The sequence below is a fragment of the Capricornis sumatraensis genome, chromosome X, assembly GCF_032405125.1.
Source record: "Capricornis sumatraensis isolate serow.1 chromosome X, serow.2, whole genome shotgun sequence".
Lineage (NCBI taxonomy): Eukaryota > Metazoa > Chordata > Mammalia > Artiodactyla > Bovidae > Capricornis > Capricornis sumatraensis.
Window position 1 is genome coordinate 38,093,179 of NC_091092.1, and position 11,248 is coordinate 38,104,426.

Genomic DNA, 11,248 nt, shown 5'->3' on the forward strand with positions numbered 1-11,248 from the left:
CAAGTCACAAGAACCCTGAGCCCCCTTGCCAGACCACCTTTCTAACTCTCAAAAGTTTAGACGGATAAAAGCCCCCCTCAGTCATTGTTCTGTCTAAAAAGCCAACATGTTCCTTCCTATTAGTCATTTAGTTCAGACTGAAGATGGCCTTTAAATTGATGCTGTTTCCCTCATTATGACTTTGAAAGGGGTTGAGTTTTTATCATGCGCAGCTCCAAAGACCAGGGTGACACTGTCCCTAGTGAGGAGGGGCACAGCAGCTGGACTGCTGTTAGAGCACGAACATTTCTTTATCCTGTTACCAGGCAAAGCATCGACAGCAGGGACACGGTACTGTTCGCCGGCGGGCTTACATGTAAGTCGTGGAAAATAATCCAAGAACACTAAAAGTGAGAGGACAGGAGCAAAGCAGTAAGCCTAGACCAGAGCTTGGCACATACAGGCAACCATCCCTAAGGATGGGCTGGACGGAGCGATGCAGCGTTAACCTTCCTACAGTATTTTAGCAATGAAACAAGTTTCTTCCATTTCATCAGTGGCATATAGATTTGCACGTTGTGTTTTTCTCTTAAGACCTTAACTGCCCAAGGCTTACGAGTGTGAGGGCCAAGTGTTGGCGATATCAGAGGGCTGTAATTCTCAGACATATGTCCCCTGTGGCCTTGGGTCACCCTCTCGTCATAATCCTGTATGGACCCCAAAGGGCCACATTGTTTTCAGGCCCAACTGGAGTTGGCTGCCTCTGCTGCCACTGCAGCCCCAAACACCCAGGCCCCCCACGCCACCCTTGCCTCCTCCACCTGTGCCCTCCTTTGTGTTAGCTTGGTTTGGCCTGGCAAGGGCCCCTGTCTACAGCATTCATTTTGTAGCCCCTGTCTTGTAAGACCTGTTTCCTATGACAGTTTTTCCAAGGTGTTTTTCTGCCAGATTCAAATTTTTCATAGCACCGCAAGAGCACTTCACCAAATGCCTGATAGATGAACTGAAGAAATGAAAACAGAACACTGTTTTTATAGGGCGTTTAGGGGGTATTTTCAGGAAAGATGTGAATTCTCCTGTATACTTGTTTTTATATGCGAAATGGGGTTAGTACTGTATGCATAAGAATTGCTGAGGGCTTCCCTGGTGGCCCAATGGTTAGAATTGGCCTGCCAATGCAGGGAACATGGGTTCGATCCCTCGTCTGGGAAGATCCCACGTGTCACAGAGTAACAAGTCCCATGTGCTGCAACGACCAAGCCTGAGGGCTGCAACTACTGAAGCCTGCACGCCCTAGAGCCTGTGCCCCACAATGAGAAGCCACCATATGAGAAGCCTCCACAGCACAACTAGAGTAGCCCCTGCCTGCTGTACTTAGAGAAAGTCCTTGGGAAGTAAAGACCAAGCCCAGGCAAAAGTAAATAAATAAAACTGGTGTAAAAAAAAAAAGAATTGGTAAGGAATGTCAAGCTGGTCCCTTTTCATGAGGTGACATCCTGAGTCACTATGACTGGGCTCTGCACTTCTCAGGCACATACAGGTGAAAGATGAGGTGGGGAAAGTCTCGAGTGAGAGAATGCTGTGAGCAGAACGGGCCAAGCTCCATGCATGATGAGGAGTTCAGGCACGAGCCTGGACTCTAAAGGAATCTTCCTAAGAAACTACTGTTCATAGGGCTTTCTGGGAAGGCAGCATCCAAACATTCCCCTACTTTTGTTCTAGGTGCTCCAGATTCTGTTGACGGCTCTCCCTTTTTGTGGAGGATAGAGACGAACAAACCATTCTGGCCCAAAGCAAACACAGGAGACTCCATCAGGTCCAGAAAGGCTCTTGTCCCTTTTCTTCCTTGGCGCCACCACAGGAGCCATATTATTGTCATCCCCGGCTCGGGAGTGACAATCATGCCTTCAAATGTATTCTGTCTCATTCAAAATCCTTGAGAGGACCCCAGTTCCTGATGACTAAACACTAAAAGGAAACCTTTCCGTTGAGTGCTGCTGGAAGCAAGAGGGAGGCCTTGCTTAATATTCCAGATGAATGGATCATTGAAAAGAAGCAATGAGACTTCGGCTTTCTTCATGCTGTCCTCCTCATGTGAAACTGTCAGGCTACAAACAAAAGGAAAAATGAACTGAGGAATTACTGTCAAATTTTGGGGCACAGTAATGGTAATACGGTTATGTTGAAAAAAGAATGTCTCTCTTTTAGAGATACATGCTAATTTGTTTATACATGAAATGACATCTGGGTTTTGTTTCAAAATAAATGGGGGTGGTGGCAACTTCCCATAAGTTGATGATTCTTCAAGTTGGTATGTGAATGAGAGATCATTACACTGTTCTCTATACTTGTGTATATATTTGACTTTTTCCATAATAAAAATGATAGGAAAACACCTGGTCATCTGTGTTTCCTTTCCTTTTTCTGGGCTTGTTTTTTGTCTTGCTTTTGTTATCTTCATATGAAAAGAAAAACACATGAAAATTGATAACATGTTTAGCCCTTAAACATCAATATCTTTGACCAGGTAGACATGCTTTTGCTGTCCCATTTGTTGTATCACAGAGATTCATTCATTCAACATTTATGTCATGAACCGTGCTAGGCATTAGAAGCATAGACATTAAAGTTACACTGGGTATTAGATTATATGAGGAATTATTAACTTAATTGGGTGAGATAATGGTATTGTATTTAAGACAATGTCCTTTTTTCAATGAGGTGCATACTGAAATACTTAGTGTATTTTACCTGGAATATCTCAATGACAACAAAAAATCCCTATCTGAAGCAAATGTCAAAATGCTAACAGATGTTACACCTGAGTGAGTGACAAGCATTGTATACGGCATTAATGACACTACTCCCTTCACTTTTCTGGATGTTTGGGTATCTTCGTGATGTGTGTGTCTGCGGGGATGCGTCAGTCTAGTGGAGGAGACAGAGGGAAGGGGGTCAGTAGGATCTGAGTGACAGGGAAGTGGGGAGGGAGGGGGTGATCTAGGCACACAGAGGAGTCTCACCATCAGGCTGATTTCGGGAGGGTGGGTGAGGAATGGTTGACCATGAAGAGGTGACTCTTAAGCCAGTTCTGCCTCAAGTCAGCTTTATTACAAGAGTAATGCACGTCCATCTACGCAGCCAGTAGGCCAAGCTGTGTGCGAGGAGAGATTGGACTGTAGGCAGCCAGACTCTGTACCACATGGCAGAGTCAGGAGAAAGGACGTGCAATATGAGGAGATGAAAGTCACTCTGAGGCCGCACAGGACGCTGCAGGACAGCGACGGTGTACATGTGATGAGAGAGCCAATGATCACCAGGGATCTGACTTTACCCTGGAGCCAAGGAGAGCTCTGGAAGGATTTTAAGCAGGGACTGCCATGCTCAGATCTGTGCTTCAGGAAAGCTCAGTCTTCCAGCAGGGAGGAAGAAAGGTGACATCAGAGGAAGGGGGCCTGCCTGTAATGTGTCCCAGAGGAGGCACCCTCTGTCAATCACCAGCCAGGGGAGGGCACAAAAAGGGGGATTTGTTGTGATGCAGCCCCACAGGAAGTGTCTTGCAGAAATCAGCTGCTGGCCTGAAGGGTCCCCTATGTTGTACCTCTTTGAGGATCGCACAAAGCTGCCCACTGAGTGTGAGTATCTCACAAAAGAGCCGCTCCACTGGGCTGATGCAGCCCCCTATGGCCTGGTTTGGCACCACATGTCTCACAGACTGACCCCAACTTGGTTCTCTGCCACAGGCCTTGTGCAGCTACACACAACCACTCTGGAGTCACACCGCTTAGCTCTGAATCCCAACTGTGTGACCTTGGGTGCAGGCGGTTCTTATAACCTGCTCGGGTCCTCTGTCTCCCCAACTCGAAGATGCGTCCTACAGTGACTGTGTTGACTAAGCAGCAATAGTGCATATCAGGCACCGAGCAGGGTCCCTGACGCTAAGTCGGTGAGTGTTCCAAACTCTTGGCTATTAAAAAAAACAACAACTCTTGGCTATTATGAAGTACCTTCTTCTAATGTCAGCTTTCAAGAAGTAAAACTTGAAAGCAAGGCAGGCAGAATGGTATTGGCTTTCTTACCACTGGAGTCTGTGTGGGAATCAGAGTCACTGTCACTGTCGGCACAATGCTTCTTGTGTTTTCTTTTAGATGACTTTTTCGTCCTCCTTTCCTTGGATCTTTCTTTTGAATAACCAGACTTGTTTTTTTTTTCTTTTTTTCTTCTGCATAAAATATAAATAAAGTTTTATTGGAAATCTTCAATGCCAATGTGTTACTGCCCACGATGTAAGCAACTCCTCCTCCCAAAGACAAGCTTCCAAGGAGTACGTTAGTGATGCACACACAAATGTCACCTCTTCTCCTCCACACCTGCACTAAAGTGTCATTAAGAATGAAATAGTTGAGGGACTTCCTTGGCAGTCCAGTGGTTCAGCTCTGCACTTCCACTGCAGGGAATACCGGTTCAATCCTTGGTGGGGGAAACTAAGATCCCACATGGCATGCAGCATGGCAGAAGAAAAAAAAGAGAAAGAGAGGTTTAAAGAATTTATCAACAGAATTAATGTTGATAAATGACAATGATTAATGTCCTCCAGGATAAAGGTACCTAAGAGGCTGTCTGATCAAATCCCTGTCGCCCTCAAAGGCAGGCTGGCTGACAGAGGAGCCCGGGCTCTGTCTACCTACTCCTGCTTCTCTATTCCAGCCCACTGGTAGAAGAGGGGCCACATGTGAAAGCGCAGTGAGTGGAACCACTTCATCATCAGGGCAGTGCAGAGCTTGTCACAGAGTGACACTGAGCAATTCCACCCTGGTTTGACTTCTTTTAAAAGGGGGATGATGAGGGAGTAGGTAGAAACAGGATAAATCAAGTACAACGTCAAGCACAGGACTCATAGGAGCTATTCTTAATATTCAGGATATTCACATGCCTCAAGACACATGTAAATACCTCTTGAACAACCATACAACCCTCAGTCTGGCCTGGCTTTCATTTGGCACTTCTCAGTGGAGACAGGGAATTCCAGAAGTTAGAGGAGAGACAGAGGGGGAGGATGGAGTGGGGAGAAGGGAGGGGAGGGCGATGAGGTGCAGGAGAAAAAGGCAGCGATGGAGAAGATGGAAACTCTTCCTGATCTACAACAACACAGTCCCAGTAAAGGGCAAACATGCCCCATTGCAGAGTGCCTGCAGCCAGAGGTGGGGAGCTGCGTCCAGCCCCGTATGCAGAGGTCCACAGTTACCTTCCCAGTCAAAGGAATGGCCCCTTGCCCCACTCTTCAAGGTTGAGTTGCCTATCTAGATTGCTGGGGATAACAACTCGGTTTGAATTCTATCTATTAAAAAAGAATTAAGTATTTCACTTAGATCTACTAAGCAATGTCATGGGTGTTCCACATGATCTGCTTCATTTAATTAAAAAAAAGAAAATCTACGAGGAATGTGTTATCAACATTCCCATTTTACCAATGAGGAAACTGAGAAACAGGCATTATTAAAGTTACAAGTTGGTGAAAGAGATGCTTTTTGGAAAGCATATTAATCTACACTTAGTAAACCTTGTGCGAAAGGGCATTATCCATCTAGATTATTGGGGAAAAACTCGTTTTCAATATTCTGTATTGAAAAAAACCAACACAATTAAGTATGTTACTTAGATCAAAGCCACGTCCTTAGTGTTTTACATGATTGGGTCCATTTAATAGAAAAGAAAATCTATGAAGAAGGTGTTATCAACATTCCCATTTTATAGATGAGGAAACTGAGGCACAGAGGTATTAAAGAAGTTAATAGTAAGTGAAGGAGCTACTTTTTGGTCAGCAAATTTAGGTATACTTAGTAAAGTTTGTGGAAAGGGCATTGGTACATAGATTGTCAGGGAAATAAACTCGATTTCTAATCTGTCTATTAAAAAAAGCAGAACTACGTATGTTACTTAGATCTACGAAGCAATGTCCTGGGTGTTTTACATACTCAGCTTCATTTAATTAAAGAAAAACCTATGAGGAATGTGTTATATATAGATTAGGAAACTGAGGTACAGAGTCATTAATAAAGTTACTGCTTAGTGAAAGAGATGCTTTTTGGACAACATATTTATCTATACTTAGTAAACTTTGTGGGAAAGGGCATCATCTATCTAGATTTTGTGGGAAAACCCTCATTTTCCATATTGTGTATTAAAAAAAAACCCAAAATTAAGTATGTTACTTAGATTAAGCATTGTCCAGGGTCTTTTACGTGATTGGATCCATTTAATTAAAAAATAAATCTACGAGTAAGGTGTTTTCAACCTTCCCATTTTAAAGATGAGGAAACTGAGGCACAGAAGCATTAATGAAGTTAATAGTAAGTGAAAGATTATTTTTGGTGAGCATATTTATGGATACTTCTTAGTAAAATCGTGGGAAAGAGCTTCGACGATCTAGATGATGAGCAAGATAAATCTCGATTTTCATTCTCTCTGTTTAAAAGCAAAACCCAAATGAGGTGTGTTAGTTAGATCTACTAAGCAATGTCCTGGGTGTATTACATGTCTTATTTCATTTAATTAATAAAAAATATCTCCAAGGAATGCATTATCAACATTCCCATTTTATAGATGAGGCTACAGGCACAGAGGCCTTCATGAAGTTACTAGTAATGAAAGAGATGCATTTTGGTGAGCATATTTATCTATACTTAGAAAACTTCATGTGAAAAGGCATTTTCTATCTAGTTTATTGCAGAAAAATACTCGATTTCAATTCTCCCTTCTAAAAAAACCCCAAATTAACTATGTTACTTAAATCTACTAAACAATGTCCTAGTTGTTTTACATGATATGCCTCATTTAATTTAGAAAAATCTACGAGTAAGCTGTTATCAACAGTCCCATCTCATAGATGAAGAAACTGAGGCACAGAGTTATTGAATTTTCTAGAATGTGAAGAGAGATGATTTGGGGAGCCTATTTATGTATACTTAGTAAACTTAGTGGCTTAGGGATTTATCTACCTAGATTATTGGGGGTGGAATCTCGATTTCATTATATCTATTAAAAAAAGGAAACCCAAATTAAGTATGTTACTTAGTTTTGCTAGGCAATGTCCTGGGTGTTTTACATGCTCTGCTTCATTAAATTAAACAGAAAATCTACAAGGAAGGTTTTCTTTACATTGTGATTTTATAGATGAGGAAACTGAGGTATAGAGGCATTAACTAAGTTACTGGTAAGTGAAAGAGATGGCTTTTGGTGAGCATATTCATGTATAGTTAGTAAAGTTTGTAGGAAATGGCATTGTCTATCTAGATCGAGGGCGATATAAAACTTGATTTCAATTCTCCCTATTTAAGGAAAAAAAAAAAAAAACCAATATGAAACATGTTACTTAGATCTACCAAGCAATGTCCTGGGTGTTTTACATGCTCTGCTTCATATAATTGAAAAGGAAATCTACGAAGAAGGTGTTATCAACATTCTCATTTTATAGATGGGGAAACTGAAGCTAGAGGCCTTAATGAAGATACTAGTAAGTGTAAGAAATGTTTTTGGTGAGTATTTACCGCTACTGAGTAAAATGCATGGGAAAGGGCTTTGACTATCTAGATTGTGAGCAAAATAAATCTCGATTTCAATTGTTTTTTTAAAAAAACAAATTAATTATATTAGTTAGATCTACTAACCAATGTCTTGGGTGTTTTACATGCTTTGCTTCATTTAATTAAAAAGAAAATCTACGAGGAAGGTGTTATCAAGATTCCCACTTTATAGATGAGGATTCTGAGGCACAGGCCTTAATGAAGCTGCTAGTAAGTGAAACAGATGCGTTTTGGTGAGCATATCCAGGTATACATAGTAAACTTTGTGGGAAAGGTCATTGTCTACATAGATTGATGGGGAAAAAACACTCGACTTCAATTCTATTAAAAAAAAAAACAACAACACTAAGTATGTTACTTAGATCTATTAAGCAATGTCCTGGGTGTTCGACATGCTCTGCTTCACTTAATTGAAAGAAAAATGTTCTGATCACAATAAACTGTGGAAAATTCTGAAAGAGATGGGAGTACCAGACCACCTGACCTGCCTCTTGAGAAACCTATATGCAGGTCAGGAAGCAACAGTTAGAACTGGACATTCAACAACAGACTGGTTCCAAATAGGAAAAGGAGTAGGTCAAGGCTATATATTGTCACCCTGCTTATTTAACTTCTATGTAGAGTACATCATGAGAAACGCTGGGCTGGAAGAAGCACAAGCTGGAATCAAGATTGCCAGTAGAAATATCAATCACCTCAGATATGCAGATGACACCACCCTTATGGCAGAAAGTGAAGAGGAACTAAAAAGCCTCTTGGTGAAAGAGAAAGTGGAGAGTGAAAAAGTTGGCTTAAAGCTCAACATTCAGAAAACGAAGATCATGGCATCTGGTCCCATCACTTCATGGGAAATAGATGGGGAAACAGAGGAAACAGTGTCAGACTTTTTGGGGGGGGCTCCAAAATCACTGCAGATGGTGACTGCAGCCATGAAATTAAAAGATGCTTACTTCTTGGAAGAAAAGTTATGACCAACGTAGATAGCATTTTTTTTTTCTTCCCACAAAACAAGCATTCTTTATTGCAGTATTACAAAACACTTCCTATTTTGGCAATATTTTACAACGCACTTAGCTTCAAGAGTTGAGAAGGAGAAGGCTGGAAACTAAAGGGGGATATTTCAACTGACATTTCTAAAAGAAAAACTGTCCCCACCCTCCCGCCCAAATAAAAATTCAAATGTCATTTAATTTCACTACCCAAGAAGAGGCCACGAGGAAATCAGCAGGCAAAACTCTGGCCATTTCTCTATGGATCTTGTCAGAGACAAAGGAACATTCAAAATAGTCATCAGTATGGTCGGTTGCACTGATCATTTCTAGTCGTTTCTTCCTCCCATTTTGCCTCCATAGCCTCCTCGGTCTCCTCCATAGCCTCTGCCTTGGTCTCTACCATAGCCGCCACTTCGGTCTCCTCCATAGTTGCCTCCTCAGTCTCCTCCATAGCCCCCACCATGGTCCCCACCATAGCCACTTCCCCGGTCCCCACCATAGCCACCCCCACTTCTGTCTGCACTGTAGCCGCCTCGGTCTCCATCTCTGCCCCCACGGCCTCTGTAGCCCCCTCTCTGTTATGCTCCGTGCCCGTATCTCCGAACCGACCGAGAGAGCAAGTCCACCACAGTATTGCAAACGCAAGAAGGGAGTTTGTTTATTCCTAGCGCGCTAGGGCCCAAGTCTCATCCCACACAAGGGAATCTGACAAGAGCCACGAACAAAGGAGTATGGCGGCTTATATACAGGCAGTTCTTTGTCTCAGTTACAGGAGTAGCTGGCGTTACATGATTGGCCAGGCAGGATGAGCGCGTATCCTGTCTCTTTCTGGTAAACATGACTCAGGTCCTAGAGACCGTCGTTTGGTCCCTAACACTCTCCACCGTAGCCTCTTCCTCGGAAAACTCCTCCTGAGGGACGAGAGTCCTCTGGTCTGGGCTCATTGCACTGATTACAAGAATTCCTTCGAGCAAAGTTCATATTTCTACATGATGGATTAGGGGAAACCCAGTCCCCACGTTTGGGGTCTCCACCTCTCCCCTGAAAGCCTCCACGACCTCTATATCCTCCACGGCCTCGTCGCCCACCTCCACTTCCACCTCGTCTCATGAATTCAGGTCTTCTGGTGGCAAAGGACACTTTAATGATATTGCCGTGGAATTCTTTTCCATCAAACCAGTCCATGGCTGCCTTAGCTGAAGGAGGGTCATCAAACGATACTGTTGCCTCCCCTTTTGGCTTTCCTGTGTCCTTGTCTGTGTATAGATTTATCATTGGTTTTCCAATCTTTTTATTTGTCTTGATGATTCCTATTTGTTTAAAGAACTCCCCCACTTGATCTGTAGACACATCCTCCCCAAGTCCTTGTACAAAGATTGTGTTGTTATCTGAATTATCAGATTCTGAATCAGCATCTGGTCTGGGTCCATAATCCCTGTGACCACCAAAACTTTTGAAGCCACTGCGGTCACCACCACTCGATCCTGTCATAGGACCTCTTCCATCCTTGTCATATCCCCCACGCCCTCTACCTCCTCCCTGTGACCCACCACATCCTCTATTATCTTCTCCATACCTACTCACATCACGACGATCATCTTGTGTGTGGTGGCTGTAATTTTCCCTTTGTGAATGGTAGGACTGCTGGTTTTGATTATAGGAATCATGCTGCTGATCATAATTTGACTGCTCATCGTAAGAGTGTTGATGTTGATCATAGCCTGACTGCTGGTCATATGAATCTTGTTGACCATAGTCTGACTGGTCATATGAAGGTGCTCTTCCACCTTGGCCTCCTGATGATTCCATGTTTAGCTGTCCCTGGTTATTATAAGATTGCTGGTTGTATGAGCTCTGCTTTTGATTCTCATAACCACTGTAGGACTGTGAATAACCTGATTGGCTTTGTCCATAACTGGAGTAGCCGCTATAGTTCTGTCCATATGAAGTGTCAGTAGTTTGTCCATAGCCAGAATAGCTTTGTGGTGCTTGTCCATAACCTTGGCTGCCTTGATTTCCATAGGAAGAATAACTTTGCTGCTCACCCCCAGACTGACTGTAACTTCCAGAATCCGACATGACTAACGGCCGTGGCGCGAAGCCCCCACAGCCAGCAGAGAACAAGGTATACGAGAACCAGCCGGCACAGCGGCCGGAGCTGTACTGAGCCCTAGATAGCATATTTAAAAGCAGAGACATTACTTTGCCAACAAAGGTCCGTCTAGTCAAGGCTATGGTTTTTCCAGTGGTCACGTATGGATGTGAGAGTTGGACTATAAAGAAGGCTGAGCACCGAAGAATTGATGCTTTTGAACTGGGGTGTTGGAGAAGACTCTTGAGAGTCCCTTGGACTGTAAGGAGATCTAACCAGTCCATTCTGAAGGAGCTCAGCCCTGGGGTTTCTTTGGAAGGACTGATGCTGAAGCTGAAACTCCAGTACTTTGGCCACCTCATGCGGAGAGTTGACTCATTGGAAAAGACTCTGATGCTGGGAGGGATTGGGGGCAGGAGGAGAAGGGGATGACAGAGGATGAGATGGCTGGATGGCATCACTGACTCGATGGACGTGAGTCTGAGTGAACTCTGGGAGTTGGTGATGGACAGGGAGGCCTGGCGTGCTGCGATTCATGGGGTCCCAAAGAGTCGGACACGACTAAGCAACCGAACTGAACTGAAGCAAAGCATGTAAAACAC

The 11,248-nt window shown here is 43.4% G+C and overlaps 1 pseudogene; it reads right to left on the reverse strand.

Moving 5' to 3' along the window:
• Positions 1-8,880: 8,880 nt before the first annotated feature.
• LOC138071636 (TATA-binding protein-associated factor 2N pseudogene) lies at positions 8,881-10,665 on the reverse strand (annotated as a pseudogene).
• Between the last annotated feature and the right edge of the window lie 583 nt (positions 10,666-11,248).